Here is a 16,787-nt window from a genome sequence, read left to right on the forward strand (position 1 = left end):
AAGGAAATGGATAGGTTAAAGTTAGATATAGTGGGAATTAGTGAAGTTCGGTGGCAGCAGGAACAAGACTTCTGGTCAGGTGACTACAAGGTTATAAACACACAATCAAATAGGGGTAATGCAGGAGTATGTTTAATAATCAATAGGAAAATAGGAATGCATGTAAACTACTACAAACAGCATAGTAAACGCCTTATTGTGGCAAAGATAGACACAAATCCCACGCCTAATACAGTGATGCAAGTTTATATGCCAACTAGCTGTGCAGATGACGAAGAAATTGAAAAAATGTATGATAAAATAAAAGAAATTATTCAGATAGTGAAGGGTGACGAAAATTTAATAGTCATGGGTGACTGGAAACGGTAGTAGGAAAAAGGAGAGAAGGAAATGTCGTAGGTGAATATGGATTGGGGCTAAGAAATGAAAGAGGAAGCCGCCTGGTAGAATTTTGCACAGAGCATAAGTTAATCATAGCTAACACTTGGTTCAAGAACAATAAAAGAAGGTTGTATACATGGACGAATCCTGGAGATACTAAAAGGTATTAGATAGATTATATAATGGTAAGACAGAGATTTAGGAACCAGGTTTTAAATTGTAAGACATTTCCAGGGGCAGATGCGGACTCTCATCACAATCTATTGGTTATGATCTGTAGATTAAAACTGAAGAAACTGCAAAAAGGTTTGAATTTGAGGAGATGGGACCTGGATAAACTGACTAAACCAGAGGTTGTACGGAGTTTCAGGGAGAGCGTAAGGGAACAATTGACAGGAATGGGGGAAAGAAATACAATGGAACAAGAATGGGTAGCTCTGAGGGATGAAGTAGTGAAGGCAGCAGAGGATCAAGTAGGTAAAAAGACAAGGGCTAGTAGAAATCCATGGGTAACAGAAGATATATTGAATTTAATTGATGAAAGGAGAAAATATAAAAATTCAGTAAGTGAAGCAGGCAAAAAGGAATAGAAACGTCTCAAAAATGAGATCGACAGGAAGTGCAAAATTGCTAAGCAGGGATGGCTAGAGGACAAATGTAAGGATGTAGAAGCTTATCTCACTAGGGGTAAGATAGATACTGCCTACAGGAAAATTAAAGAGACCTTTGGAGATAAGAGAACCACTTGCATGAACATCAAGAGCTCAGATGGAAACCCAGTTCTAAGCAAAGAAGGGAAAGCAGAAAGGTGGAAGGAGTATATAGAGGGTCTATACAAGGGCGATGCACTTGAGGACAACATTATGGAAATGGAAGAGGATGTAGATGAAGATGAAATGGGAGATACGATACTGCGTGAAGAGTTTGACAGAGCACTGAAAGACCTGAGTCGAAACAAGGCCCCCGGAGTGGAACTACTGACGGCCTTGGGAGAGCCAGTCCTGACAAAACTCTACCATCTGGTGAGCAAGATGTATGAGTTCAGTTTAATAAGTCAAAGCTGCAAAATACTAACGCGAATTCTTTACAGCCGAATGGAAAAACTAGTAGAAGCCGAACTCGGGGAAGATCAATTTGGATGCCGTAGAAATGTTGGAACACATGAGGCAATACTGACCCTACAACTTATCTTAGAAGCTAGATTAAGTAAGGGCAAACCAACGTTTCTAGCATTTGCAGACTTAGAGAAGGCTTTTGACAATGTTGACTGCAATACTCTCTTACAAGTTTTGAAGGTGGCAGGGGTAAAATACGGGGTGCGAAAGGCTATTTACAATTTGTACAGAAACCAGATGGCTGTTATAAGAGTTGAGGGGCATGAAAGGGAAGCAGTGGTTGGGAAGGAGTGAGACAGGGTTGTAGCCTCTCCCCGATGTTATTCAATCGTATATTGAGCAAGCAGTGAAGGAAACAAAAGAAAAATTCGGAGTAGGTATTAAAATCCATGGAGAAGAAATAAAATATTTGAGGTTCGCCGATGACATCGTAATTCTGTCAGAGACAGCAAAGGACTTGGAAGAGCAGTTGAACGGAATGGATAGTGTCTTGAAAGGAGGATACAAGATGAACATCAACAAAAGCAATACGAGGATAATGAAATGTAGTCGAATTAAATTGGGTGATGCTGAGGGAATTAGATTAGGAAATGAGACACTTAAAGCAGTAAAGTAGTTTTGCTATTTGGGAAGCAAAATAACTGATGGTGGTCGAAGTAGAGAGGATATAAAATGTTGTCTGCCAATGGCAAGGAAAGCGTTTCTGAAGAAGAGAAATTTGTTAACATCGAGTATAGATTTAAGTGTCAGGAAGTCATTTTTGAAAGTATTTGTATGGAGTGTAGCCATGTATGGAAGTGAAGCATGGACGATAAATAATTTAGACAAGAAGAAAATAGAAGCTTTCGAAATGTGGTGCTACAGAAGAATGCTGAAGATTAGATGGGTAGATCACATAACTAATGAGGAGGTATTGAATAGGACTGGGGAGAGGAGAAGTTTGTGGCACAACTTGACTAGAAGAAGGGATCGGTTGGTAGGACATGTTCTAAGGCATCAAGGGATCACCAATTTAGTATTGGAGTGCAGCGTGGAGGGTAAAAATCGTAGAGGGAGACCAAGAGATGAATACACTAAGCAGAGTCAGAAGGATGTAGGTTGCGGTAGTTACTGGGAGATGAAGAAGCTTGCACGGAATAGAGTAGCATGGAGAGCTGCATCAAACCAGTCTCAGGATTGAAGACCACAACAACAACATTAAATACATTTGCTGCCTCCATATCATACAAAATAACCTTCCCACGCGACATTTGCGAATGGAAAAGGGAAGGGGGAATCAGTTACCATTAGATGGCTTGCCGAGTATGATTTAGATGTAGATGTAGATGTACCACGCCCGGAGACTGGGATAAGCTGCTTCATTTTCGGCACGTGGGATTGCAAGAGGCACGGAAGACAATGGGCTGCGAATGCCACATAGTTTCAAACGCGATGATGCGTTACAAACACAGCATTGCACTTAACTGCAGTAGATTACAGGATGTGAGGCGTAAGTGAGGAAGGATTGTTGAGGGGGAGTGTTTTCGAAAGGACATGGAATGCGAAATATGCGGAGGAGGAGAAGAAAAAAAGCGCAGGTGACGTCTGTATACAGGGTGAGTCACCTTACGTTACTGCTGGATATATTTCGTAAACCACATCAAATATGACGAACCGATTCCACAGACCGAACGTGACGAGAGGGGCTGGTGTAACTGTTTAATACAAACCATACAAAAATGCACAGAAGTATGTTTTTTTAACACAAATGTACGTTTTTTTAAATGGAACCACGTTAGTTTTGTTAGCGCATCTGAACATATAAACAAAAACGTAATCAGTGCCGTTTGTTGCATTGTAAAATGTTAATTACATCCGGAGATATTGTAACCTAAAGTTGACGCTTTAAACCTCCGACGTTCAGTCGCGTGTTCTAACAAACACGGGCCACGGTCGGCGAGCACCATCTGCAGGGACATGTTTACGATCACGACCGTGTTTACGAGTGTGGCTGTAGTGCACTGTTGTGGTTTGGTCTAGCTGTCCCAGTGTCCGCATGTAGCGCTTGCTGCTATTGTTATTCTGCATTTGTCTCCGCACGCAGACCAACTGTAGTACACCGTGTTACCAGACGTCTGTGATAGTGTAGTGTTGTAAGAACTCTGACCATGGTGTATCTGAACTTTGAAAAGGCGGAGATGATACTCATCTACGGCGAGTGTCGACGAAATGCAGCTGAAGCCTGCAGGGTGTATGCAGAACGGTACCCGGACAGAGAGCATCCAACGTGCCGCACATTGCAAAACATCTATCGCCAACTGTATGGAACAGGTATGGTCGTAGCACGCAAACGGGTCCGTAACAGGCCCGTCACAGGAGAAGCGGGTGCAGTTGGTGTGTTAGCTGCTGTTGCCATGAGCCCACACATGAGTCCACGGGTGGACTGAGTCAAAGTAGTGTCATGCGCATACTGCATCGTTACCGCTTTCACCCGTTTCATGTGTCGCTACATCAGCAATAACATGGTGATGACTTTAATCATCGAGTGCAATTCTGTCAATGGGCATTAACAGAGAATGCATTGCAGTTCTGCCTGTTTACAGATGAAGCGGGTTACACAAACCACGGGGCAGTGAATCTACGGAACATGCAATACTGGTCCGTGGACAACCCTCCCTGGCTCAGACAGGTAGAGCGACAGCGACCGTGGACTGTAAATGTATGGTGCGGAATCATTGGCGACCACCTCATTGGTCCTCACTTCATTGCAGGGGCCCAAACAGCTGCAACATACATCGCGTTTCTACAGAATGATCTGCCAACGTTGCTCGAAAATGTCCCACTGGAAACGCGTCGACGTATGTGGTATCAGCATGATGGTGCACCTGCACATTCCGCAATTAACACTAGGCTGACCCTTGACAGGATGTTCGACGGGCGTTTCATAGGACCTGGAGAACGCATAAATTGGCCAGCCCGTTCTCCTGATCTTACACCTCTGGACTTCTTTCTGTGGTGTACATTTAAGGAGAATGTGTACCGTGATGTGCCTACAACTCCAGAGGATATGAAAAAACGTATTGTGGGAGCCTGCGGTGACATTACACCAGATGTACAGCGGCATGTACGACATTCATTACGCCAGAGATTGCAATTGTGTGCAGCAAATGATGGCCACCACATTGAACATCTATTGGCCTGACATGTCGGGACACACTCTATTCCACTCCGTAATTGAAAATGGAAACCACGTGTGTACGTGTACCTCATCCCTCATAGTAATGTACATGTGCGTCAGTGGAAAAGAGCAATAAAAAGGTGTTAGCATGTGGACGTAATGTGCTGTTCCAGTCTCTTCTGTACCTAAGGTCCATCACCGTTCCCTTTGGATCCCTACGTAATTCGTTGCTCTCCGATACACACGATTGAACTGTGGAGGAGTGGAGTAGTACTCAAGCGTCAACTTTAGGTTACAATATCTCCGGATGTAATTAACATTTTACAATGCAACAAACGGCACTGATTACGTATTTGTTTATATGTTAAGATGTGCCAACAAAACTAACGGGGTTCCATTTAAAAAAACGTAGGTTTGTGTCAAAAAACATACTTCCGTGCATTTTTTTATGGTTTGTATTAACCAATTACACTAGCCCCTCTCCTCACGTTCGGTCTGTGGAATCGTTTCGTCAATATTTGATGTGGTTTACTAAATATATCCGGCGGTAATTTTAGATGACTCACCCTGTATAAGAAGGGTAGAAGGACGGATCCTCAAAATTACAGACCAATACCCTGAACATCGGTTTGTTACAGGATTCTCGAACATATTCTCAGTTCGAATATAATGAATTTCCTTGAGACAGAGAAGTTGCTGTCCATGCACCAGCACGGCTTTAGAAAGCATCCCTCCTGCGAAACGCCACTCGCCATTTTTTCACATGATATCTTGCGAACCATGGATGAAGGGTATCAGACGGATGCCATATTCCTTGACTTCCGGAAAGCGTTTGACTCGGTGCCCCACTGCAGACTCCTAACTAAGGTACGAGCATATGGGATTGGTTTCCAAGTATGTGAGTGGCTCGCAGACTTCTTAAGTAGTAGAACCCAGTACGTTGTCCTCTATGGTGAGTGTTCATCGGAGGTGAGGGTATCATCTGGAGTGCCCCAGGGAAGTGTGGTAGGTCCGCTGTTGTTTTCTATCTACATATATGATCTTTTAGATAGGGTGGATAGCATTGTGTGGCTGTTTGCTGATGATGCTGTGGTGTACGAGAAGGTGTCGTCGTTGAGTGACTGTAGGAGGATACAAGATGACTTGGACAGGATTTGTAATTGGTGTAAAGAATGGCAGCTAACTCTAAATATAGATAAATGTAAATTAATGCAGATGAATAGGTAAAAGAATCCCGTAATGTTTGAACACTCCATTAGTAGTGTAGCGCTTGACACAGTCACGTCGATTAAATATTTGGTACCGAGCGAGGTGGCGCAGTGGTTAGCACACTGGACTCGCATTCGGGAGGACGACGGTTCAATCCCGTCTCCGGCCATCCTGATTTAGGTTTTCCGTGATTTCCCTAAATCGTTTCAGACAAATGCCGGGATGGTGGCGCAGGTGGCGCAGTGGTTAGCACACTGGACTCGCATTCGGGAGGACGACGGTTCAATCCCGTCTCCGGCCATCCTGATTTAGGTTTTCCGTGATTTCCCTAAATCGTTTCAGACAAATGCCGGGATGGTGGCGCAGGTGGCGCAGTGGTTAGCACACTGGACTCGCATTCGGGAGGACGACGGTTCAATCCCGTCTCCGGCCATCCTGATTTAGGTTTTCCTTGATTTCCCTAAATCGTTTCAGACAAATGCCGGGATGGTTCCTTTGAAAGGGCACGGCCGATTTCCTTCCCAATCCTTCCTTACACCGAGCTTGCGCTCCGTCTCTAATGACCTCGTTGTCGACGGGACGTTAAACACTAACCACCACCACTAAATATTTGGTCGTAACATTGCAGAACGATATGAAGTGGGACAAGCGTATAATGGCAGTTGTGGGGAAGGCGGATAGTCATCTTTGGTTCATTGGTAGAAGTTTGGGAAGGTGTGGTTCATTCGTAAAGGAGACCGCTTATAAAACACTAATACGACCTATTCTTGCTCGAGCGTTTGGGATCCCTATCAGGTCGCATTGAGGGAGGACATAGAAGAAATTCAGAGGAGGGTTGCTAGATTTGTTACTGGTAGGTTTGATCATCACGTGAGTGTTACGGAAATGCTTCAGTAACTCGGGTGGGAGTCTCTAGAAGAAAGGAGGCGTTCTTTTCGTGAATCGCTACTGAGGAAATTTAGAGAGCCAGCATTTGAGGCTGACTGCAGTACATTTCGCGGAAAGACCACAAAGACAAGATAAGAGAGATTCGGTCTCGTACAGAGGCATATAGGCAGTCATTTTTCCCTCGTTCTGTTTGGGAGTGGAACAGGGAGAGAAGATACTAGTTGTGGTACGAGGTATAGTCTGTCGGTAAACTGAAGAGCGAGCGCGCGAGTCCCCAGTCTGCCTATCCTGCTACGTCACAGGGCGCTTCTACAGGCTGTTCCACAACGTAGTACAGTCCCTGCCGCGGCGCGCGCTTTAAATCTGTGACGACGCCGTGTACAGATACGTCCCGTCTGCGTTTATTTTTAGACAAATGCGTTAAGATTATAAGGAAAACAAAAGACGATAGCTCATTTGAAACAAAACATTATAGAGTAAATAATATTAACATAAGAACGGAAGTCAGGATTCTACTACAAACATAGAACCGAATGCCTATTCATATGAATGTATGTTTCTCTATTCGTAAGACGAACCAGATATAGTGCAATCAGTCTGTATAATTTAAGGCTTGTTCTTACTTTGTGTTTCTACTAAAAGGTAAAAGTTTTCTTTCAGGGGCTGTATTAAAATTTAACAATTCCTGCAACACGTAGAGTGTTTAAAAAGTGACCAGAAATTTATAATTACGTGTTGTATTAGTTCGATTAGCACTGCTTTTTTGTCGTTGTCTTCGTAAACATGTCTGAAAAGTATTTCCAGGTAAATCCCATTTCACGCAATGTCTTGTGTAAAACATCTTTCTGCAACGAAAAAGTATTTTTTGTTTCACGCCAGTGAGTAATTTCCGTAATGTGGACATTATTTTTTGGTTTATGTTTGTCGAATCGTTTGTCGAATGACCGATTTTGTGAAACTGTCTAGAACGATTGGTTTCCTCCATAAATTATTAGTTTTTCTTCGCGGCGATTCCAGTAAACCATACACCTTGTTTTCGCGTTCCTTCCTTATGCGTCCTATTTTGCCGAGGCTGACGTTTGCATAAACTGCAGCCCTTTCATTGGGACTGGTAATATTAGCCAACAGTTCTTTTTGCGTAGCTTCCGTAACACAAGCTGTAATAACGTTAGAGACGATCGAACGCTCGCTCTGCGCAGATATCTCCTTCGTATTCTGCACATTTTCTTGCAATGCAGGGCGATTATCCATCACTTCAGGATAATGAAGTATATCAGTGAGTACACAAAGTCAACTGACTGAGTTTGGCTACTAAGATCCCACGAACAGAAACGACGTATATCACTGGACGCCGAACTACACCGCTAGTAGGTAACGGGCAATTGATTTTGGAATAATTGATGAGCAACTGAAAACCTCAGGTGCCGACAGGTGTTGTTGATATACCTCGATGTGGACAGCTGAAAATGTGTGCCCCGACCGGGACTCGAACCCGGGATCTCCTGCTTACATGGCACACGCTCTATCCATCTGAGCCACCGAGGACACAGATGAAAAGCGCGACTGCAGGAACTTATCCCTTGTACGCTTCCCGTGAGACTCACATTCCCAACTGTCCACAATTCTACATATAGACATTTGCCGACCCACTCATTACTCGCCCATGCTTTGGCAATCCCCGTAAGAGTTTGGGCAACCTGTGCGACTTCGCACATATGAAGGTCAATAGCTAGGTAGCCTTTAACTATATATACGAATACAGTAACTTGTACTCGAAAGAAGAGTTACTGTTGATGACCGTGCAGCTTCGACTGGAATAATTGATGGCCAACTGACATTATTCCAGGCAAAGCTGCACGGTCATCAACAGTAACTGTTCTTTCGAGAACAACTTGCTGTCGTAGTATATATAATTGATTTTGGGCTGGCCTGTAGGCCTGTGGCAGGGTTCTTCCGGGAAAGACCACTTCCCCCACCAAAAGCGCTGCCCGCTCTTGAGTTTACAGACAGAATATACTCTCGGCCACGCACCATATGGTGGATTGCGGTGTATGTATGTAGATGTAGAGGAGGACTGCAGACAAAGCCTTGGAAAGGGTTGGGAGGAAGGAAGTGGACGGAGGGAGTGTGGGGAGAGGTGGAATCCTGACGTGGAGGGTAATGGGAGTGATCTGCTAAAGTGCCGTGCTGAAGTGTCACGGCATTTTATTCGGCGTCTTTAGTGGGAAAACCTGCGAGCAGAGAGAGGCCGACATGGGACAGGGGCAAGCCGGCGCGCTTATGCGCGTCCTGCAGCAGGGGCTGCGTCTTCCCTGGGGACGGCAGCCGCGGCCGGCGAGTCCGCCTGCTCCCAATAAGCCGCGGACGGCGCTCTTTGAGGGGCAGCACGGCACGGCACAGACGCAGACGCAGACGGGACAATTTAAAGCCGCTGCCCTGGGCCGCGCGGCCCTCCCTCTAATGTTTGCTCTGCACCCCCTGGGGACGCGGCCGACTGCCGCGCCCGGCAAGGCGGAGTGATGTGCGCGCTGCCTGACCTGCAACCGTACACATCCCGCGGTCCGGCAAGCTCGGCAATCGGATTTTTGTAAAACTAATATGTTCCAAAACGCCGCGCATAAAAAGGGGTTCCTCAGGTTCCACTGATGATACACAGCCGGAAAAAAATTTTACGCCCTTTTAGAGGTTTCCAGTTCACTCAAGATGTATTGTTGCAACACTACATATGAAATGATTACAGTGACAGTTCATTAGTGTACTGTCTGCCATGAGGTTCCCCTAAATGGCAGGCAGCACCGCCTAACAGTCACGCTATGAGGGAAACAAACCAACAGCCAAACAGGTGAAGACATCAGGTAAACACGCCGAAGATTCCAGTCAATTAATAGGAACCTTTCCTTGCAGAGGTCGCCGCGACAGGATAGTATTAGCCCAGTGGGCATTGCGGCACTATGCTTAGTTAATATTTTCATATTGTTGCATCCTTGAGCCCCCGATTACCAGATGTACGACTAGCGTTTCTCATCTGACGCCCCCAGTTACAGGAGACAAGGATAACACTTTATTAATAATTGTAATACAAAGTAATATCACCAGTTACAGTTACATTCTCAGCAAGTACACCAAGACCTTTAATCCATACATGTATTTTTTCATCATTGGAAACCTTTCTACATGAGCGGGTATACAAAGTGAAAGGCTTATTACTATAAACAAAACTAGGTCTACTTTGCGTCTTCGTGTCGATTCCACAGTGCCAAGTCTTGTAGGCGATGACATCTCGATCGGCAAAAGATTTTAGTCCAGGTAGCGATGCGTTCTCACAGCGGACAATTGCGAGCGTAAACCACCCACTGCCAGCTGCTCCAGTTGCCACATCAAGTGAAAAATTAACACGGCATCCACGAAAAAAGATAGGATCATTCAGAATGACGGACTGTGCTGTGCCATTTGTTCCAAGTTTATTTTCCACGCTAATTATATGTTTATAAACTGGTGGCGACGATGACGATACACACGTCGACGAGGCATAGTGCTTCAATGCAGTTGCAGATACAACTCACAGCAGAGTGGTTCCGCTTTCGTGCAATGCCCGCTTGGTGTACTTGCATGTTGTTGCAACACTGCACATGAAATGATTACATTGACAGTTCATTAGTGTACTGTCTGCCATGGGGGGTTCCCCTAAATGGCAGGCAGCACCGCATAACAGCTACGCTATGAGGGAAACAATCAACAGCCAAACAGGCGAAGACATCAGGTAAACCCGCCGAAAATTCTAGTCGATTAATAGGAACAGGTCGCCGCGACATATCCGGACACCGATTCCTACGCCGGGTTTCTATTGACTCCAGCTCACTATATAGGCCCGGCCGGTCGAAGTCAGACCAGGCTTCGTCCGCTGCTAATGGCAACCGCTATAGCAGAGTCTCTAAGAAGATATCATCGAAGCCGTTGTACTGCACCGCCGAACGAGTACCAGTCGACCGAGAGGAACCACATCTCCGGCTAGATCGACGGACGTCTACGTCTATTGTACAGCCAGCTATTGTATTGTAGAAGAAGTTACGTTCAATAAACTGTAGGAGAATACAACAATTAGCACAAGCAATTCTGATGTACCAAGCATCGATCCCTGCTGAAACATCCATAGTCGTACGTGGTGTAACCTCCACAGGCGGCAATACAGGAGCTGACTCTGACATCCTGTCGACTCTGCAGATGGCTAACACTGACCTGGTATATCGTCCCCAGTGAAATACTAAGAAAAGAAGAGACATTTAAAAATTGAATAATAAGTGGACACTAGTCGCTCAGGAGAACATGTATTTCTCATGTATCCCTATTTCTGTCTCTACATCTTACAAACTAAAATGTAAATGGAAGAGGATGTGGATGAAGATGAAATGGGAGATACCATACTGCGTGAAGAGTTTGACAGAGCACTGAAAGACCTGAGTCGAAAGAAGGCCCCGGGAGTAGAGAACATTCCATTAGAACTACTGACGGCCTTGGGAGAGCCAGTCCTGACACAACTCTACCATCTGGTGAGCAAGATGTGTGAGACAGGCGAAATACCCTCAGACTTCAAGAAGAACATAATAATTCCAATCCCAAAGAAAGCAGGTGTGGACAGGTGTGAAAATTATCGAACAATCAGCATAATAAGTCACAGCTATAAAATACTAACGCGAATTGTTTGCAGACGAATGGAAAAACTGGTAGAAGCCGACCTCGGGGAAGGTCAGTTTGGATGCCGTAGAAATACTGGAACGCGTGAGGAGATACTGACCCTACGGCTTATCTTAGAATCTAGATTAAGAAAAGGCAAACCCACGTATCTAGCATTTATAGACTTAGAGAAAGCTTTTGACAATGTTAACTGGAATACTCTTTTCAAATTCTGAAGGTGGCTGGGGTAAAATACAGGGAGCGAAAGGCTATTTACAATTTGTACAGAAACCAGATGGCAGTTATTAGAGTCGAGGGGCATGAAAGGGAAGCAGTGGTTGGGAAAGGAGTGAGACAGTGCTGTAGCCTCTCCCCGATGTTATTCAATCTGTATATTGAGCAAGCAGTAAAGGAAACAAAAGAAAAATTCGGAGTACATATTAAAATCCATAGAGAAGAAATAAATACTTTAGGGTTCGCCGATGACATTATAATTCTGTCTGAGACAGCAAATGACATGGAAGAGCAGAGCAATTGAACGGAATGAACAGTGTCTTGAAAGGAGGATCTAATATGAACATCAACAAAAGCAAAACGAGGATAATGGAATTTAGTCGATTTAAATCGGCTGATGCTGAGGGAATTAGATCAGGAAATGAGACACTTAAAGTAGTAAAGGAGCTTTGCTATTTGGAGAGCAAAATAACTGATGATGGTCGAAGTAGAGAGGATATAAAATGTAGACTGGCAATGGCAAGCAAAGCTTTTCTGAAGAACAGAAATTTGTTAACATTGAGTATAGATTTAAGTGTCAGGAAATCGTCTCTGAAAGTATTTGTATGGAGTGTAGCCACGTATGGAAGTGAAACATGGACCATAACTAGTTTGTACAAGAAGAGAATAGAAGCTTTCAAAACGTTGTGTTACAGATAAATGTTGAAGATTAGATGCTTAAATCATATAAGTAATGAGGAGGTACTGAATAAGATTGGGGAGAAGAGGAGTATGTGGCACAACTTGACTAGAAGAAGGGATCGGTTGGTAGGACATGTTCTGAGGCATCAAGGGATCACAAATTTAGTATTGGAGGGCAGCGTGGAGGGTAAAAATCGTAGAGGGAGACCAAGAGATAAATACACTAAACAGATTCAGAAGGACGTAGGTTGCAGTAGGTCCTGAGAGATGAAGAAGCTTGCACAGGATAGAGTAGCATGGAGAGCTGCATCAAACCAGTCAGACTGAAGACCACAACAACAACAACATCCGTATTATAATAATTTCTCTGTGTAAGTTTCGATAGCAAAGAAATATAAAGATTTACTCGAAACAAAACGATCTAAAGAGACGACAAGATGCGCTCTTTTGTTAATTTTTTTAGTCGTCTTCATCACTTCTCTCGCCTTGGTTGCGTGTAAAACGGACATTTTGCGAGTGCTGGCAAATGTACCCATATTTGTACTAATTAAGCATGTAATATATTGATTTAATATTATTGTTCACTTTTAATATGTAAGAGGTGATCCAGATTTCATGTCCGCCTTCCTTGAATTAACCTGCATTCGAGTAATTTACAGTCCAGCAATCGTAGCGGTCACTGCAGCCAACGACGCCATTACGTGGCGATATTAACTTATAAAAATTAGCAGGAGCGGAAAACTCGCCCGCTGTTAATATAAGGTACATTTTTCTCCACTGCTGCCGGACGTTGCAGAAAATACGTAGCTTTAAGATTCTTATTTTCAGTACAACAGCTGACAGCCAGAGCCAGGACTCCGACTACAACGCAATGGTTAACGGAGGTAAGAAAAAATACTCTCGCGCGTGTGTGAGCCGCAATTGTAATTAATAAGATTTTTTGCTTTAAAGTGAACTGACTAGCCGAGGAAATTAATATGAAAAGTTAATTCCATTGTTCAACTTATATGCTCATGTTTTAAGATTCAGCGAGTCTAACGTTCATTTACGAAACAAATAATTTCCACTGAAGATTAATGTTGTTAAAAAAGACACAACTTCATAAAAGCATTTACTTGTAAATCAGTATTGAATGAAATATCATTTTGCTTAAGCCCCACCACGCAAGTCGGCAACAAGCACCATTAGCAATCAATTTCTGTACTAAATAATAAATTAAATTACGACGGCCGACGGACGCGAGACTAGAATACGTTATGCTACGCCTGCTCCATTTACTGGGTGATCAAAAAGTCAGTATAAATTTGAAAACTTAATAAACCAAAAAATAATGTAGATAGAGAGGTAAAAATTGACACACATGCTTGGAATGACATGGGGTCTTATTAGAACTTTAAAAAAAAGTTCACAAAATGTCCGACAGATGGTGCTGGACAGAAAAACGTCAGTGACTGCGCATGACAATTGTGTATAAAAGGAGATGTAATGAGAGAGAGAATCAGATGCGCCAGCAGTCGCAGCATGTTGACGTTACCTGAAAAGGCGCTTTTAGCGAAGCTGTATTATCAGAATGGGGAATGTGCTAGATCAGCGTTTCGATCCTATCGCCATAGGAAGGGGATTCGAACGGGTAAAGGTCCGTTGACAAAAACAGCTGTGGCGAGAATGATTTCTAAGTTCGAAGCGACGGGTTGTTTAGACCCCGTAGTGGCCGACCGAGCACAAGGCGTAATGCTGCTGAGACAGTTCAGGAAGAAATGGAGACTGTAGCGGGTTCGGCTATGAACGGTGAAGTCAGCGCTCCTTGCAGTCGCACGTCGCACCGTCATTCCATGCACTACTGTTTGGTTGACACTGAGGCGTACCCTCCGATGCTATCCGTGCAAAATCCATCGGCATCATGAACTGTTACCTGACGATTTAGTGAAGCGGAGAGCATTTGCGGTGTGGACGTTTCAAAAGATGGTTCAAATGGCTCTGAGCACTATGGGACTCAACTGCTGGCGTCATTAGTCCCCTAGAACTTAGAACTACTTAAACCTAACTAACCTAAGGACATCACACACATCCATGCCCGAGGCAGGATTCGAACCTGCGACCGTAGCAGTCGCACGGTTCCGGACTGCGTGCCTAGAACCGCGAGACCACCGCGGCCGGCTTCAAAAGATGGCGGATGATGACGATTGGTTGAGTAACGTGCTGTAGAAGGACGAAGCTCATTTCAGGCTCCGAGGGTCTGTCAACGCCCACAACTGCAGAATTTGGGCTACCGAAAATCCTATAACTGTCGTGGAAATTCCATTGCACGACGAGAAAGTCACGATAGGGGTTGGATTTACCACATCTACCGTTATCGGGCCTTTTTTTCTTCGAGGAAATGCGTGATCCTGGTTTTGTAACTGCTGCGATGACGGGTGAGAGGTACGCCGATATGTTACAGAATCGCATCATCCCCAGCCTGGCTGATCAACACCTGCTGGGACGTACGATGCTTATGCAGAATGGCGCTCCACCCCACATTGTTAGACGCGTGAAAGATCTCTTGTGCGCGTCGTTTGGTGATGATCGTGTGCTCAGCCGCCACTTCCGTCATGCTTGGCCTCCCAGGTCTCCAGATCTCAGTCCGTGCTATTATTGGCCTTGGGGTTACCTGAAGTCGCAAGTGTATCGTGATCGAGAGACATCTCTAGGGATGCTGAAAGATAACATGCGACGCCAATGACTCACCATAACATGCATTACAGTGCTGCTCACAACATTATTCCTTGACTACAGCTATTGTTGAGGAATGATGATGGATATACTGAGCATTTCATGTAAAGAACATCATCTTTGCTTTGTCTTACTTTTTTGTTATTCTAATTATTTCTATTCTGATCAGATGAAGCGCCATCTGTCGGACATTTTTTGAACTTTTGTTTTTTTTGGTTCTAATAAAACCCCATGTTATTCCAAGCATGTGTGTCAATTTGCACCTCTCTATCTGCATTATTCCGTGATTTATTCAGTTTTCAAATTTATTCTGATTTTTTGATCAACCGGTATTTACGTAGTTCTGGGAGAGCTGTTGGTTGACGAGTCGCACGAGTCACTTCTTGTCTCATCGTATCGCACAGGTGCTCCAATGAAGATGAATCCGAAGATCGTTTAGGTCCCAGAAGCTACTGCGCGTCTTTAGGACCGTGTTGAGTTCCACAGGCATTGCGTGGCTGAGCGTTACCCTGTTGGAAAAACACATCGCCCTCCTGTTGTAAGAGCGATAAAAGAACAGATCTAACAACATTCTGCACGTATAAAGTGCTTGTTACTGTCCCCTCCAGGAACACCAAAAGTGAACGAGAGTTGTAGCTTATCGCAAAATGAGTAAGCACTATGGGACTTAACATCTGAGGTCATCAGTCCTCTACAGTTAGAACTACTTAAATCTCACTAACCTGAGGACATCACTCACATCTATGCCCGAGGCAGGATTCGAAACTGCGACCGTAGCAGCAACACGGTTCCGGACTGAGGCGCCTAGAACCGTCCGGCCACAGTGACCGGCAGTTTATCCCACCCTAGACCGTAACGCCTGGGATGGGGCCAGTGTGTCTTGGGCAAAGGCACTCTACGAAAGAGCGCTCGTCAGGTCTGTGCTGTACATGCAAAAGATATCACTTGCGTGCAAGTACAAACTATTTTAATGGCTGATGACCAAGGTGCGCCATTCCATCTTCAAAATGATCCTCTGAAGGCACCAGTCAAGCCATACATCGGTGCTGTGGCGTGAGTGGAAGTTGGGTTAGAAGTGTGCGTGCCAGTAGTCCCACCGCTGGTAACGGGTTCACAACAGTTCCTGTTGACACGTCGGGGCTGGGCTGTGATAGCTGTACGATCTGTCACTGCCGTCCTTACAAAACGACAATCCTGGGCGAATTTTGTGTTTTTGGCCGTCGAGAACCTCGTCTATGGTAATGAGAAAATTCACGTGACCACTAATACCAGCATCGGCCAACTTCTATAGTAATCGTCCGGAAGGCCATCGTGCCACTCTGAGGGCCACAAATTGACCCCTTTCAAAGCCGTTCACTTGGTTGTGGGAAGCACGAGAATTCGCTTCATACCATTGCATCAAACTGAGCCTTCCGACTGCGAGCATTTCCTACTAAAGGATAGACGCAAATGGCGCTCTGGTAGCTATGCCACTACTCTATCTGTTTGCGGACGACGCTCAAAACATGTGGCATATGGCGTCATCGTATCAAAATCGACGTCGCCTTTCCAGGTGTACAATTTTTTTTCGGGGAGTGTAGAAAAAAGGGTAAAGTGTTTTGGATAGCCCTTAGGCTAGGGCCATTTGTGAACGTAGAAAAGGATCATCTTAAGGTGCATTTACACCTGTGCGCCTTGCAGTTTGTCGCCATGTTGCTGTGCCATTCTATACGGAAGTAGACGCAATGGTATAGGCGCAT

At 44.6% G+C, this 16,787-nt stretch overlaps 2 non-coding genes across 2 annotated transcripts; both read left to right on the forward strand.

Annotated features, from left to right (window-relative positions):
* The first annotated feature begins 6,089 nt into the window (after nt 1-6,089).
* Trnaa-cgc (transfer RNA alanine (anticodon CGC)) lies at nt 6,090-6,163 on the forward strand. The gene has a single exon. It is a non-coding gene; the product is annotated as a tRNA-Ala (tRNA).
* Nucleotides 6,164-6,221: 58 nt separating this feature from the next.
* Nucleotides 6,222-6,295, forward strand: Trnaa-cgc (transfer RNA alanine (anticodon CGC)). The gene has a single exon. It is a non-coding gene; the product is annotated as a tRNA-Ala (tRNA).
* Nucleotides 6,296-16,787: the final 10,492 nt, after the last annotated feature.

Source organism: Schistocerca gregaria, chromosome 7 (assembly GCF_023897955.1).
Source record: "Schistocerca gregaria isolate iqSchGreg1 chromosome 7, iqSchGreg1.2, whole genome shotgun sequence".
NCBI classification, from domain to species: Eukaryota; Metazoa; Arthropoda; class Insecta; order Orthoptera; family Acrididae; genus Schistocerca; species Schistocerca gregaria.